The sequence below is a fragment of the Corvus brachyrhynchos genome, unplaced genomic scaffold, assembly GCF_000691975.1.
Source record: "Corvus brachyrhynchos isolate BGI_N302 unplaced genomic scaffold, ASM69197v1 scaffold864, whole genome shotgun sequence".
NCBI lineage: Eukaryota > Metazoa > Chordata > Aves > Passeriformes > Corvidae > Corvus > Corvus brachyrhynchos.
Window position 1 is genome coordinate 665551 of NW_008237871.1, and position 11756 is coordinate 677306.

Consider the following 11756-nt stretch of genomic DNA (forward strand, 5'->3'; position numbering starts at 1 on the left):
TCTTAGCTGTGCCTGCTTGTACATACTGCGAGCATCTTGCTTTGTGTGTTTATGTTCCTGGAGGAGTGGTTTTGTTGTTCTAATTTGGATTATTTTACAAATTACTTTCTGTCTCTTAAGTATTACATGCTTCAAAGCACTGGAATATTTGACTTTTTAGTGTTTCTTTGATAAAATGTTCTGAGGTACAGTCCCACTAGGTTCAGTGAAAAGAACTTTCTCAAATTAATTATAAGAATCTTTTTCTGGTAACAATTTCTTTCATATTTCTTGGTCCTGGCCCACAGGTATCTCAGACTTTTCACTGGGGGAAAAAAAAGAGTCTCTGAGGGAGAGACCTGGAAATTTTTAAGCCCACAGTAGTAAATATTTCAGTGCATTATGTGTAGGGATCACCTTGGGAGTTCAGTTTAGAAATGTCTCTGAAGTGTAGACTGTCTGCTGAAGATCAGGCCTGACAAGCATCCACATAGGATTTGAGTTAGTAGAAGAAACCAGCTTGGAAGTGGAAGCATAGAGAAAATCTACTTAAAGTCCTGGGCAGCATTTTGATGAACAGAGCACATTATTTGAGTGCAGAAACATTGTCTCAGCTGTTTGACTAAGAGTTTCCAAATGTGTGATAGTACATCAAACAGATAGTACATTGTTTTCTTGCATCTCATTTCTGTGACCTTATTTCATGTTAAGTCTAAAGACGGAACTGCAGCTTTGTAATGGCAATTGCTGTGCTGATAGCTGTCTTTAGGAATGTGGCAACAACTAAAAACCATTGGAGAATGCAGCACATGAGCATAAATGAGAAGCACAGTTGTTGAAATGGGTTTAGGAATTCACTTAATCTGCTTCTGTATTTCTCCAAATGCTGTCTGCCTTCTTTTATTCCAGGGGACAAACTTTATCTATAAAGATGGGCAGGGTGACAGGGGTATTAAAAGTGCATCTGTTCCATTTTAGCTTGAGGTGGTAAGAAGTCCAGGCTTTACAGTGCCACCATGTTTGGAGTACATTTTCTTTGCCTGTGGGCAGCAGCATGCGCAGTTAAGGTGCACCAACTAAGTTTTCACACACCCTTCTTAAATCATACCCTTGTATTTTGGGACAAAATAAAAGGCAGGACTTGGGAATTTCCTGGCATTTGTTGCAGTACTAGAACTACAGTGTATTTTAAATGCCCCCCACCTCTTCTTTTTGCTCAGTCATCTCTTTGATACTCTTTAAGTGATGCTACCTGTGCCTCCCTGCAAAGCTTCCTCGTCTGTTAGACTGTGGTCTTCAAATTCCTTTGTGTTAAAGGGGGTTAATGTGGCTAAAGGCTGATTTGAAAAGCTTTGCCAGTATGTGTTGCTCTCCAAAGAATGGTTATGCACATCAGCTATTCACCCTCATTTTTTCTAGGGAGGAGAACTAATTTTCTTTCCTGTGGAATCACACGATTTGGTTACTTCCTGAGCCTAAAATAATGCGCCCTGTTGCTTAAACCTTGTTAGCAAGCTTAGGCTTGCTGAAGAAGCATTTGCTTCTTCTACTCCTCAACCTGTCAGGTTTTCAGATTATCCTTGCTTGTGTTCTGCTGGTAGAGCCAGGTGGAAAATAATAAAGCCCCTCAGCTTATCTGTGGTCAGCACTGACTGAAAGGGAGAGCTTATCTCTCCTCCCCATGTGTCCTAGAGGAAGCCAGGCTGAAGCAATGAATCCCTGTTCCTAACAACAGGAAAACCCAGAATTTGACTTAAAGGGGATGATTGATTGGAGAAAACAAACAAACAAAAAAGACACCAAGTATTTGGAATTGGTATCAAGTGGCTGAAGCTGTATTTGTGGTCTGCTGAGGGGTGCCAAAGCCCAGCTGCCTTCCCACTGCAGATACAGAGCTCCCAGAGCAGCGCTGCTTGGGCTGCACCAGAAGTCTGGTTATGTATGCTGGAGGTCAGAGCAGCATCCCACAGATTTATTTTTATTTGTTTTCTGAAGTTTCATTCTGGAGAAGCATGTGTAACAGGTTTCATCTCAAGGAAGAGCAGAGAATCCAGGTGTGAGCAGAGGGATGGGGCAGGATATGTACAGGAGCTTGCTCAATCTTTGTTAACCTTTCTCACATGTCGATACCTTTCTCACATGTTCTCATGACAGCAGATGTGATGTTGTATTGCAGGGCATGATTTCAGGAGAACTGCAGGTTGTGTGGGAGGCATGCCCTTATACAATGACCTTCCTGCCTGTAAGGTCTCAAAATAATAATGCATAAGTATTCAAGAACATGTCAAGTCAATTACTCTGTAAGCTTGTCTGAAGACCAGCTGCTGGGACTGGCATCCGTCAAGTCACAGCTCAAGAGGGTGTGGAGGGGTAAAAACTGTAAACATAGTGAATTTGAGACTGACGCAGATTTTTCTCCATGCCCTTGCAGAAGCTTTGACTAAAGGATTGGTAGTAGAAAAGGTAAAAGAGGAGTAAAGTACCACATCCAGAAGAGCTTGATTGCAAAATAGTGCCTTGTGACTTGGTAATGAGAGGGTTATATACAAGATTTTGGGGGTCTTTGATTTATGTAGTTCTGAAATTCTTCTGTTATGTATGGCAGTGTGTGTTGCTTGTTTCTATAGTAACTTAAAGCTGTCTAGTTTTTCTTGTCTCAGAAGGCTGTTCCTGAGTGATGCTTTGGAATTTTCTCTTCTTTGCTGAATTGAATAATTTGGCCTTTAACTGTATAGGTTATCCTAAGTCGCTTACCAAACCCTCCCTGCTATGAAAAGTGCAAGTGAATAGCCTAAGAAGAGTTCGTTACCTGTAGTAAGTGACTTTTTCCCAAAAAAGTGCAAATATGGGGTTTTTTCTAGCTTTTACTTTACAATTCTGAGTATAGGTAGATATTATCTCAGTTTAAAAATGGAGAACATCGAGACATTGCTGGATGCTAATCTGGCTCTTCCTGGAGTCGAACTGTTCACCTGCAGAGCAAAAGACCCTGATCTTAGCTGTTGTCTTTCTGTAATATGTCCTGATAATAACTAATAAAATAATAAATTTAGCACATCTATACATTTTAGAAAGTTAAAAAACAATGGAAAAACTTGGGGTGTTGTTTGAAAAGCCACATTTCTAAAATGCCATGGCTTTTCCCTATTACATGAAAGGAATTGCTGTCCCAGATGGTTAGACACAAAGGGATTTGGTATACAGAAGGCTTTTGTGTCATGTATTATCTTAGTAACCATGGTGCCATGCTGTCAAACCTTGCAGAAGTTTCCTAGACACCTCTCCAGTGATTGCTGTGAATCACTGACTCTTTTTTTTTTTTTTTTTTTAGAAAGGCTTTGTACATCTACAAGATCCAGAGAAGTACAAGTTCATGGTGCCAGTCTCATGAACTGCCCAGGTGATACTGGAATTAGGGATTTTTTTTTCCAGTTTCCAGAGCAGTCTGCACTCAGAGAGCTGTGATGTTATAAGCAATTGAATTTAAGTTACTGGAATACTTCTAATTTCCAGCAGTCCTGGAGGCGTGGAAAGTGCTTTCTGCCTTGGATTTCCTGCATGCCAGGACTTCTTTTCTCCAGCTGTCATTCTCAGAGAATCCACCTTCTCTTTGCCATCCGGTCTTTTTGGATTGAATTCTCTGTTTGTCACCAGCTCTTCTAGCCTTCTATGCCTCCTCAGCTGAAATTTTTGTTCCTAGCCTTGCAGACAGAAGTGTACCTAAATTGGGCTTTAGTCCTCCTGATTTGCAGCTCTAGCTCAGCACAAAACTGTTTCCCTGTAAATTAGTTTTATCCTCTGTGGTGGAATTTTGATATAATTCTGATGTTACCAGGATCATTTATTAACCACTGCCAGGAGAGGCATTAACTTACATGCATTTATAATCTGTTACACAGCTGACATTAAATGTGTTCCCCAGGTAAGGGAGAAAAAGGTTTCAATTCCTTTAACAGGGTAAAAATCTGTGTAGCTAGGAATTCCTGACCCTTTGATTGAAATACTGAGGAAACATTTAGAAATTACTAGGATTTGTTTGCTTGTGCAGAAGAAAGTTGTTTGCTGTGCTTCTGTTTGAAGCAACTGTTTTTGAACTTGTATTTCAAGCTTTTTCTTCAGTCTTTTCTTCCATTTCTTCTGGACAGTACTGCAGGATGTCTGCTCCATTTCTTGCAAGGAATGGCATCCCCAGAAATGCCACTTCTTTTTCCATGTGTAAGCTCTTTTCATTACTGATTGAGAGTCTTGCTCTGTAGGACCACACTCATGGGCTCTGCTGTTTAAAGAATGGAAGAGGTTTTGGCATTGGTTGCCATTGGGTATAGTACTCCTTGTATCTGGCATGAGAACAGAGGGAAAGACTAGCACTGGGAATAGGGAAATAGGTTTGACTAGACCTGTTGTTACTATTTAAAAAAACTAAGCAGAAGGGGCTTGTCCAAGGTGGTTTCCTCCTTCCCTTTTATCAAACTCAATAACCATGGACAGTGGAGAGGGAGATTTAAAATACCTAACAAATAGATAGGGAGTAACTCCTGACATGAAAGCTTCTATTCATGTCTTCTCCTCCTCCTTGCTTCCCTTAAATAATATGTATTTTTTACACAGCTTTTGGGCCTATTAACTGAGCTGGTTTTGGTAGGTTCAAAATGGGAATGCGGTGTTTAGAGGCTGGGCACTAAACCAGAGAGCTGAGCTCATTGAGTGGTGCCTGAAGCTTTGTGGCCTTGGCCTTCCTTTGCTTAGATGCCTCCAGTTGTGGAGGGCTGTGTGCATGACCCACACTGGCATTCTTAGGATTTCTGTAATGTATGGACAGCATTCAGTAGGAAAAGCAGATTATTAACAGTATTTGAAGGAAGTGGGATCTTCAGTAAAAGTGTCCTCTTCCAAGTTTCTTACCAAGCTGCGTAGGGCAACCTGCTGTGCTGCAAGCCAGGTTTCCTGGCCTCTGTGCAGCAATAGGGTGTAGCATTCTTCCCAGCATTTTCACAAAACAAGGATAGAGAAACAGGAATATTCACATCCAAAAACTGTTCCAGCCTTGATTTTTTTGGCAGACCTTGTAGGCTAAGCAAGAGGAGTCTCAGCTTTTTGGAAGGCAAGAAAAAGCTTTACATTCTGTTCAGAGAGAGGCAATGAGGAGAGGCAAACTTGTCCTCTCTAGAGGGCAGATTAGAGAGAAAATACTGTTACTGGGAGAGAGGGATATTTTAATTCTGGACTGTTCATATGCTTGAAGGGTGAGTTTGGGTTTGAATAAGAAGTTGTACGTCCAGAAGGAAGCTCATTTTGCAATATGGTCATTCCAAGTTTTAGCTGAGGAGTGGATTTTAAACCCTGTCTTTTGAAGGCACAAGTCTCCTTAATGCCAGCTGGTGCCCATCTCTTCACATTCCCAGTTATAGGATGGAATTGCCTGTGCTTCCATGTGACAGTGGTATCTGCTGCTCGTTTACCATACCTGGTGAAGAATAGCATTGATCTCTCATGTCCTTGTGAGACTGGGCTTGGGATGCCAAGACCTGCTGGTCTCTGGTAAGCATGGGTTTCACCTGTGCCATTTGCCTGCCCTGGAGTGTGGGAGTGGGGCCTAAGCTCCCAATGTTTAAGGGCTGCTCTGAGGTTAAGCCCCATTAGGTGCACTGTTGATAGCTATAGAGTTAATGCTGTCATTTGGCAAGGCCCCCTGCTGCAGTAACTGCATTGCCCTGATTCTCCAAGGGGGTTCATCCCTAGTGAGCTGGGTTGTTGTGGCTGTGTTCCCTCGTGTCTGTGCCATCCCTCGTGCTAGGACAAGGGCCAGCCTCATGTAAAGAGCCCCCTCTGAGAGTGGCTGATAGCCAGTAATCCCTTTAGAAAAGTCTGTGTGCTGTGAGACTGTTGTGATGCAGATCCCACTGTTACTAAATTTTACATTTCATCCTTGGCTTTTTGACAGGTCCCATGGGGACCTTGGTTTCCAAGAAGATGTTACAGAAAAGGAATAGTGGCTGCTGGACCTGCAGTGCTCATCCTTCTCTGGGAGAGGGAGGCAGCTGTGAAAGGAGGGATCACATGTTAGGCTCTAACAGCAGCAGGGATACTTTGCGGTACTCAATTAAAATAGTCCCTTGTGTGAGCACTTCAGGTCCTGAGACTCTCACTGCCTTTGCTCCCATGACCCTTTGTACCTCTTTGAAGCAGAGCATGACTTCAAGGTAACTTCAGGTTTAGTCCAAGACTAAATCTCCAGGCTTGGGAAGAGGGACCTGGCAGTTGAAGGTCCTGAAGTGACTAGTAGAGAACAGGGATAGTGAGTAAGGAACCAAGTCCTTTGGTTAACATCCAGCTTATGTGATGTCCAGGCCATTGCAGTGCCGCCCTTTGATAAGGCTCAGCTGTGCTTTTTGGTTTTCCTCTTGTTCCCTTCGCATTTGTCAACAGCAGGTGCTGATCGTAGGTGCTGGAGGACTGTCTTGTAGCAGAGTTAGAGTGTGGGTCCTTGTGCCCCTGCTGAAGGGGGACATAGTAACCAAAGGCAAGAGACTCCGTCTGCTTGACATACAACTGAGGATTGAGTACTTTACCCTTTGAGATGTAGTGGGTGGGCACAAGGATATGCTGGCTTTACCTGGGAAGTCCTCACCTTGCTTGCTGAGTTCAGCCTTCAGCTTCATGAAAACTTTGTGTTTAGATTAATTAATGCACATGGATCAGCAGTGCAGGTGATTATGAAACTTTACATTTTTTTTCTGAGCTGTTACATTCAGGAGTAATATGCAAATTAAGTGAGTTATGCTTCTCATTCCCATCTGTTAAAAACAAACCCTTAAACAAACATGAGGCTATTCCATCATCTTTCATCTCTACCAAGCTGCTGTTAGAAAACAGCTTTCCCTTTAAAGTGCTGAGGTCCAGCCCATTTTTATTTTAGGATAGAAGAGACATAGAGGCTTGTTTCACTTCCTGCAGCTCCTGCTGTGTGTAGCCACTCGTGGTCCCCAAGCCCTTAGGTTGCTGATGTGAAACTAACAACTTAAACGGTTGTGATTATTAACAGGAAGAAAGTGCCTGAGGATATTTGTCATCTCTTTTGCGTGAACTGTGTTTCTTCCATTACAACTTGATGTCAGTCTCTATGGCATCTTTAACACCTGCTGTTTTTATAGTCTACATTTATTTGATTGAAAGCTTCTTGGCCAAGGATCTAGGCTAAAATTTGCTCAAATAGCTTGAGTCTAAGTCTTATTTTTATGACTTACTTGGGCTTGTGAGGTACCAATGTCGTCCCAGAAATTCCCTATTTTAACTTACCTTCCCAAGTTCCTTCTTTTTTTCTTTTTAGTGTTTTTGGTTTTAGAAGGAGTAGTTAATATTTGAGACAGAAAAGGAGCCTCTTGAAGGTGGTGATTGTTGTTTTATGGTAGTGATGTCCTGAACAGGGTTTCCATTGATGCATACAGCTTTTGTAATAAAATACGTGCCTACTGTGCTGGGTGGGTGCATTTTATGAGCTATATAAAATCTGGACTGGGGCATGCCCCCACTGTGAGGAAGTAAAACAAATCCCAGGTTAAGGTTTATTTTTTGGGGGACTGTCTGTCAAACCCTGTTCTTGGGGCAGGATCAGACTTTCCTCTTTATGTGAGTGGATGCCATGCTTGAAATAATTGGCTGGCTAGTTCCATATAGCAACTTAGAAGTAGTGTTTGTCTTTCTGCTGTAGTAATATTGACAGGAATCTTGTCTTATCCTATTACTTCTTCAGTATTTCAAACCTATCAAAGTGTGTGAGTCTGCCAGTGTAGTTGTTGTTTAAAATTGCTGCTGAAAATTAAAGGAAGCATTAATGCAGGAAATGTAGCAGCGTGCAGAGGTTTTGTAGAAAACAGTTACTGTGCTGTTGAACAGTATCTGCTCTGTGCAGCTTGCAGTCTGAAACGTCAGAACTTCTATTTCAGGGCTATGGCAAATTGCTTGAAGCTTTTTAGGGCTGGACCAAGCATCAACACAACACGTCTTCCAAGTTTCTGTAAATGTCCCAGTAAAGCAGTATCTAAATATAGTGCTGATGTACAAGTGTTCCTTTATTTTCCCCCTGTTGTGTTTTACTTGCTTCTGGTTGTATGTGTATTCCATTTAAAGATAGTTAGGTTTTTCTCTGAAGTTTTCACTCAAAATATTTGGCTGTCTGCAAACACGATATAAAAGGCAGGAGATGAAAATAAAAAAATACATTTCCTGTAAAAGGAATGAAGATTTGAGGCAGCTGTGCTGCTTGGAGGAGTGCAGCCATCCTTCTGGGTGTGTGCTCCCTTACTGGCACAAAGATCAGCTGTACATACAATTTACTCAGTTCAGAGCAAGTATCTGGGTCTGGCTAATCTTTTTCCCTTTCAAAATGGTCCAGTCAAGTCCGAAACCATGGCCTGGATCCTCTCTCTCTGACAGGGGGAGCATAACTGTGAGGATTTCTTGTGTTGACAAGTGATTGATCCCCTTCCAGTAAGCAGTTTATCCCATCTAAGATTTTTGTTTGCTTCCGGACATGCTTGGGGACTATATAAGGAGTTTAGGTTGACATAATTTCTAAATCAGTTCCTTGGGGGTAGGTGGGGTTAAAGTACCTTCGACTGCAATACAAATGGCTGTGAGTTTCTATACCCCCATCTCTGTTAACTTGAATTGAATGAGGCCAAAGAATCATTTAGGTCTATATTCTTTCTAAGGTGTCTGGTTAAGGTGCTAAGACCATATGTGTACTTGTAATGCATTTTGGCACAAAGTTCTGTTATCTCTTGCCTGACTTAAAGGGCTTGCGGTCTTGAAGATTTGGGATCTTGTCTCAAATATTTGAATTTTTTCTCTTCGTGGTTATAGCTTGCCCTCCATAGAGCTTCTCTTTGTGTTTCTGGGTTTGTAGAACTGTTCTCCTCTCAAAATACTGATTTCAGTGTCAGTTCGTGCAGAACATGTCATAGCCAGGGTTTCCACAGCCACTGGTGTGGTGCCAGTGACAGGCAGCCAGGCCAGCTTACTGCTCACTGCAGCACTCAGCCAAATCAAAAGGCTCAGGGGTCCCTGGCACAAGGGGAGCTGGTTCTTGTCACCAGCTGCCCACTGGGAGCTGCCCAGAGCAGTGATGTGGGTGCATTGGGGCTTGAGAGCTCTTGAAAACGGCCCCTGTTCCTGCTACTCCCACATACTTTCCTTTTTAGTGCTTTGTTCTCTAGAAAAATGTTGCTTGTAAAGGAGGGAGGGAGGAGATCCCAGGCTATTATCTGCTAAGTAGGTCATAATTCTGGTAAATAATTGGGGTTTTTTTCAGGCTTGAAACCAGAAGCAGGCCTTAAGTGCCAGTGTCAGACCACTGTGATTATCACTCCTTCTGGAATTTCAGTGCTTCAGCTTGAAGGATAGTTGTCTGGCTCTTTTGGGAGGGGTGTGCCACTGGAAATAAAAGGAGAAAGTAATTCCAAAACCATATGGAGAAAGCATTTCTTTTGCTGCTGTATTGGTTTTAAAGTTTTCTTACTGTAAACTAGCTCCTATGAGAAATCTTGGCTCCTGGCTTCTTTTATGCTCTGGAATAGCTGCTCAGACTCTTCACCTGTTTTTATTAAGCAGTGGAATTTGGAAATGAAAGTGTTAACAGCAGTAAGCATCATCATTGGCTGTGTCTGCTCTGTATGTGACTGTCCATGCTGTACTGCTTAATCTTTTAAAATCTTATCCTGCTGTGCAGACTGCTCAGTAGGAATCTGCTGTGGATTGCTTGGGTTCAGCCTGTATTTTGGCAGACCAAATCCTGCTCCTAGATAGCTGGGACAACTGATCCCTCTTGTCCTGTGGGGTGTACATGTATATATATATGTGTGTGTGTGTGTTTATGTACAGATACTTGGTGTATATATTTTGTGGTTTTTAATTCTGTGTCCAGAGTGTTTCCGTAACAAGCTTTTTCACCGCAAGGTAAAGAGGTCTTGTGCAGGGATGTGGGGTGTGGAGACACACTCCCCTGAAAATCTGTTGTTTATTTTCTGACTTGCCTGGGGATGAGTCCTCACTGTGGGCAATTCTTAGTTCCATCATCTGCAGTACAGCAATAGTGCAGAGGCTGCTCTGGGGCCTGCAGCAGACAGAGCTGTTCTCACAGGTAAGTCCTTCTGCTTTGCCCTCTCCTGCACCAGCTGAGCTGAATTGTAGCTTCTGGGTGCCCCTGAAGAATGTGTGTGTGTGTGTGTGTGTGGCAGTCACAGCTGTCTGTGCAGGCAGCCAGGTTCTGATCCTGCCTGGCTCTGTGTGTCCCTGCATGTCCACAGCTCCCCTCAAAATTCTGGGGAACTGCAAGAGCTCATTTCTTGGCCTTGATGCAGAGTTACTGAGTGAAACTGCTTTGTGACTTGCTGGGCATGAGAACAGTCAGTCTGCTTTGGGAGCTGCTGTCTGAGCAGGAGCTCTGCTTTGTGTGTACAAGTCTGGGTACAGAACAAAGCTCTTGGGGGACACCATCATCTACACAGGTTGTTTTGTCTTAGTTAGGACTGCTGTGGTCCTGTTTTCCTTTGGCTGAAATTTGTTGGCATTTTAATGCTTCCCCTTGGCATGGCTTCAAAATCACTTGTTGGCTCATTCATGCTGTGGGATGGCAGGGCTTAACGAAGTGGTGGTGTAACACATCTGTGTTACCAAAATAAGCTCCCTCTTATCCCATGTTTTAATAAAATCTGAGCAGCAGTGAATCAGTCAATAATGCTGAAGTGTAAACCGGCATTGTTGGTGTCTGATGAAGTACACCACGAGCTCAGACTGAGAGGTCTTTCCTCTCATCTGCTTTTTAGCTTCTCAGAGAACTCTGGCACCACTCTGTTGCTTGTTCTTGAATCATGTTTTTCTAAATTTATTCTTAATATTTAGAGGAGGACTTCCACTTCTAAAAGCAGGTTCTGCACAGAAGCACACAGTTTGTGAAAAAGGTCTGTCAGCTGAGAACTTACTAACCCAGAACAGACCTTGATGTGTGACACCTTCATCTTAAACTTAATAGTAGTTTCAAGGGGAAAGAGATAGGCAGTAGATGATGTTTATTAATGCTGGTAGGAAGCTGTGTTCTACTTTCAGCATGTTTAAGTAAAAGGAGTTCCTATAACTATCTTGCCGTGATTATGAATGACACAAAAGTGTTTTTTCTTCTTCAGCCAGATGACAGGAAGACACTGAGCTTGGGCAGCAGCTGTGTTCAGAAGGGGTTGTCAGTGGTGTAGGCAGAACCATCTGCCTAGCAAGGCATTTAGTTTGGGTTGCTTTTTGTAGGCCAAGATAGTAAATCAATAGCTTATTTTTCACAGTGTTACCAGTAAGATGTCAGTGGGTAGATTTACAGTGTAAACAGGAAGAGGGCAGCTACCTTTATTGGCTTCTTAGTGTCCCAGCTGCACTAGTGAGAACATAAAACAATATTGCAAAAAAATAAAGCCAAAGCAACTCATCTTGAAAGAGGTTGAAGATCTAGAAGCAGAACAGCATTCTTACCAGACATTTTACTGGTTTTTAAAATAGACTTTAATACCCCACACTGCCTAGGGCTGGCCCTCCCCTTCTCACAGAATTGTCAGTTCAGTTAAACTCTTGTTTGAACAGGCCCTTTCCTCTCCACATGCCAGGACTGTTGATCTGCTCTAGGTAAATACAGGAAAAGGTATATATAAATGGGGAGGGGGTTTAAGAGATCACAGGGTGACAATTGCTCCATTTTGTTTCAATTAATTTTATAATTTATTTCTCTGGAGATTCCT

General features: G+C 42.5%; 1 protein-coding gene across 2 annotated transcripts in view; it reads left to right on the forward strand.

The window, feature by feature from the left end:
- BCR (BCR, RhoGEF and GTPase activating protein) overlaps positions 1-11756 on the forward strand; it is a 95692-nt gene that overhangs the window by 27715 nt on the left and 56221 nt on the right. The window contains exon 1 of one of the 2 annotated variants that reach the window (XM_017732247.1): positions 10095-10117. The exons of the other annotated variant lie outside the window; for it this stretch is intronic. The gene's annotated coding sequence lies outside the window, so the exon portion shown is untranslated. Of the gene's footprint in view, positions 1-10094; positions 10118-11756 lie in introns of those variants that run through there. 2 annotated transcript variants of the gene reach the window in all.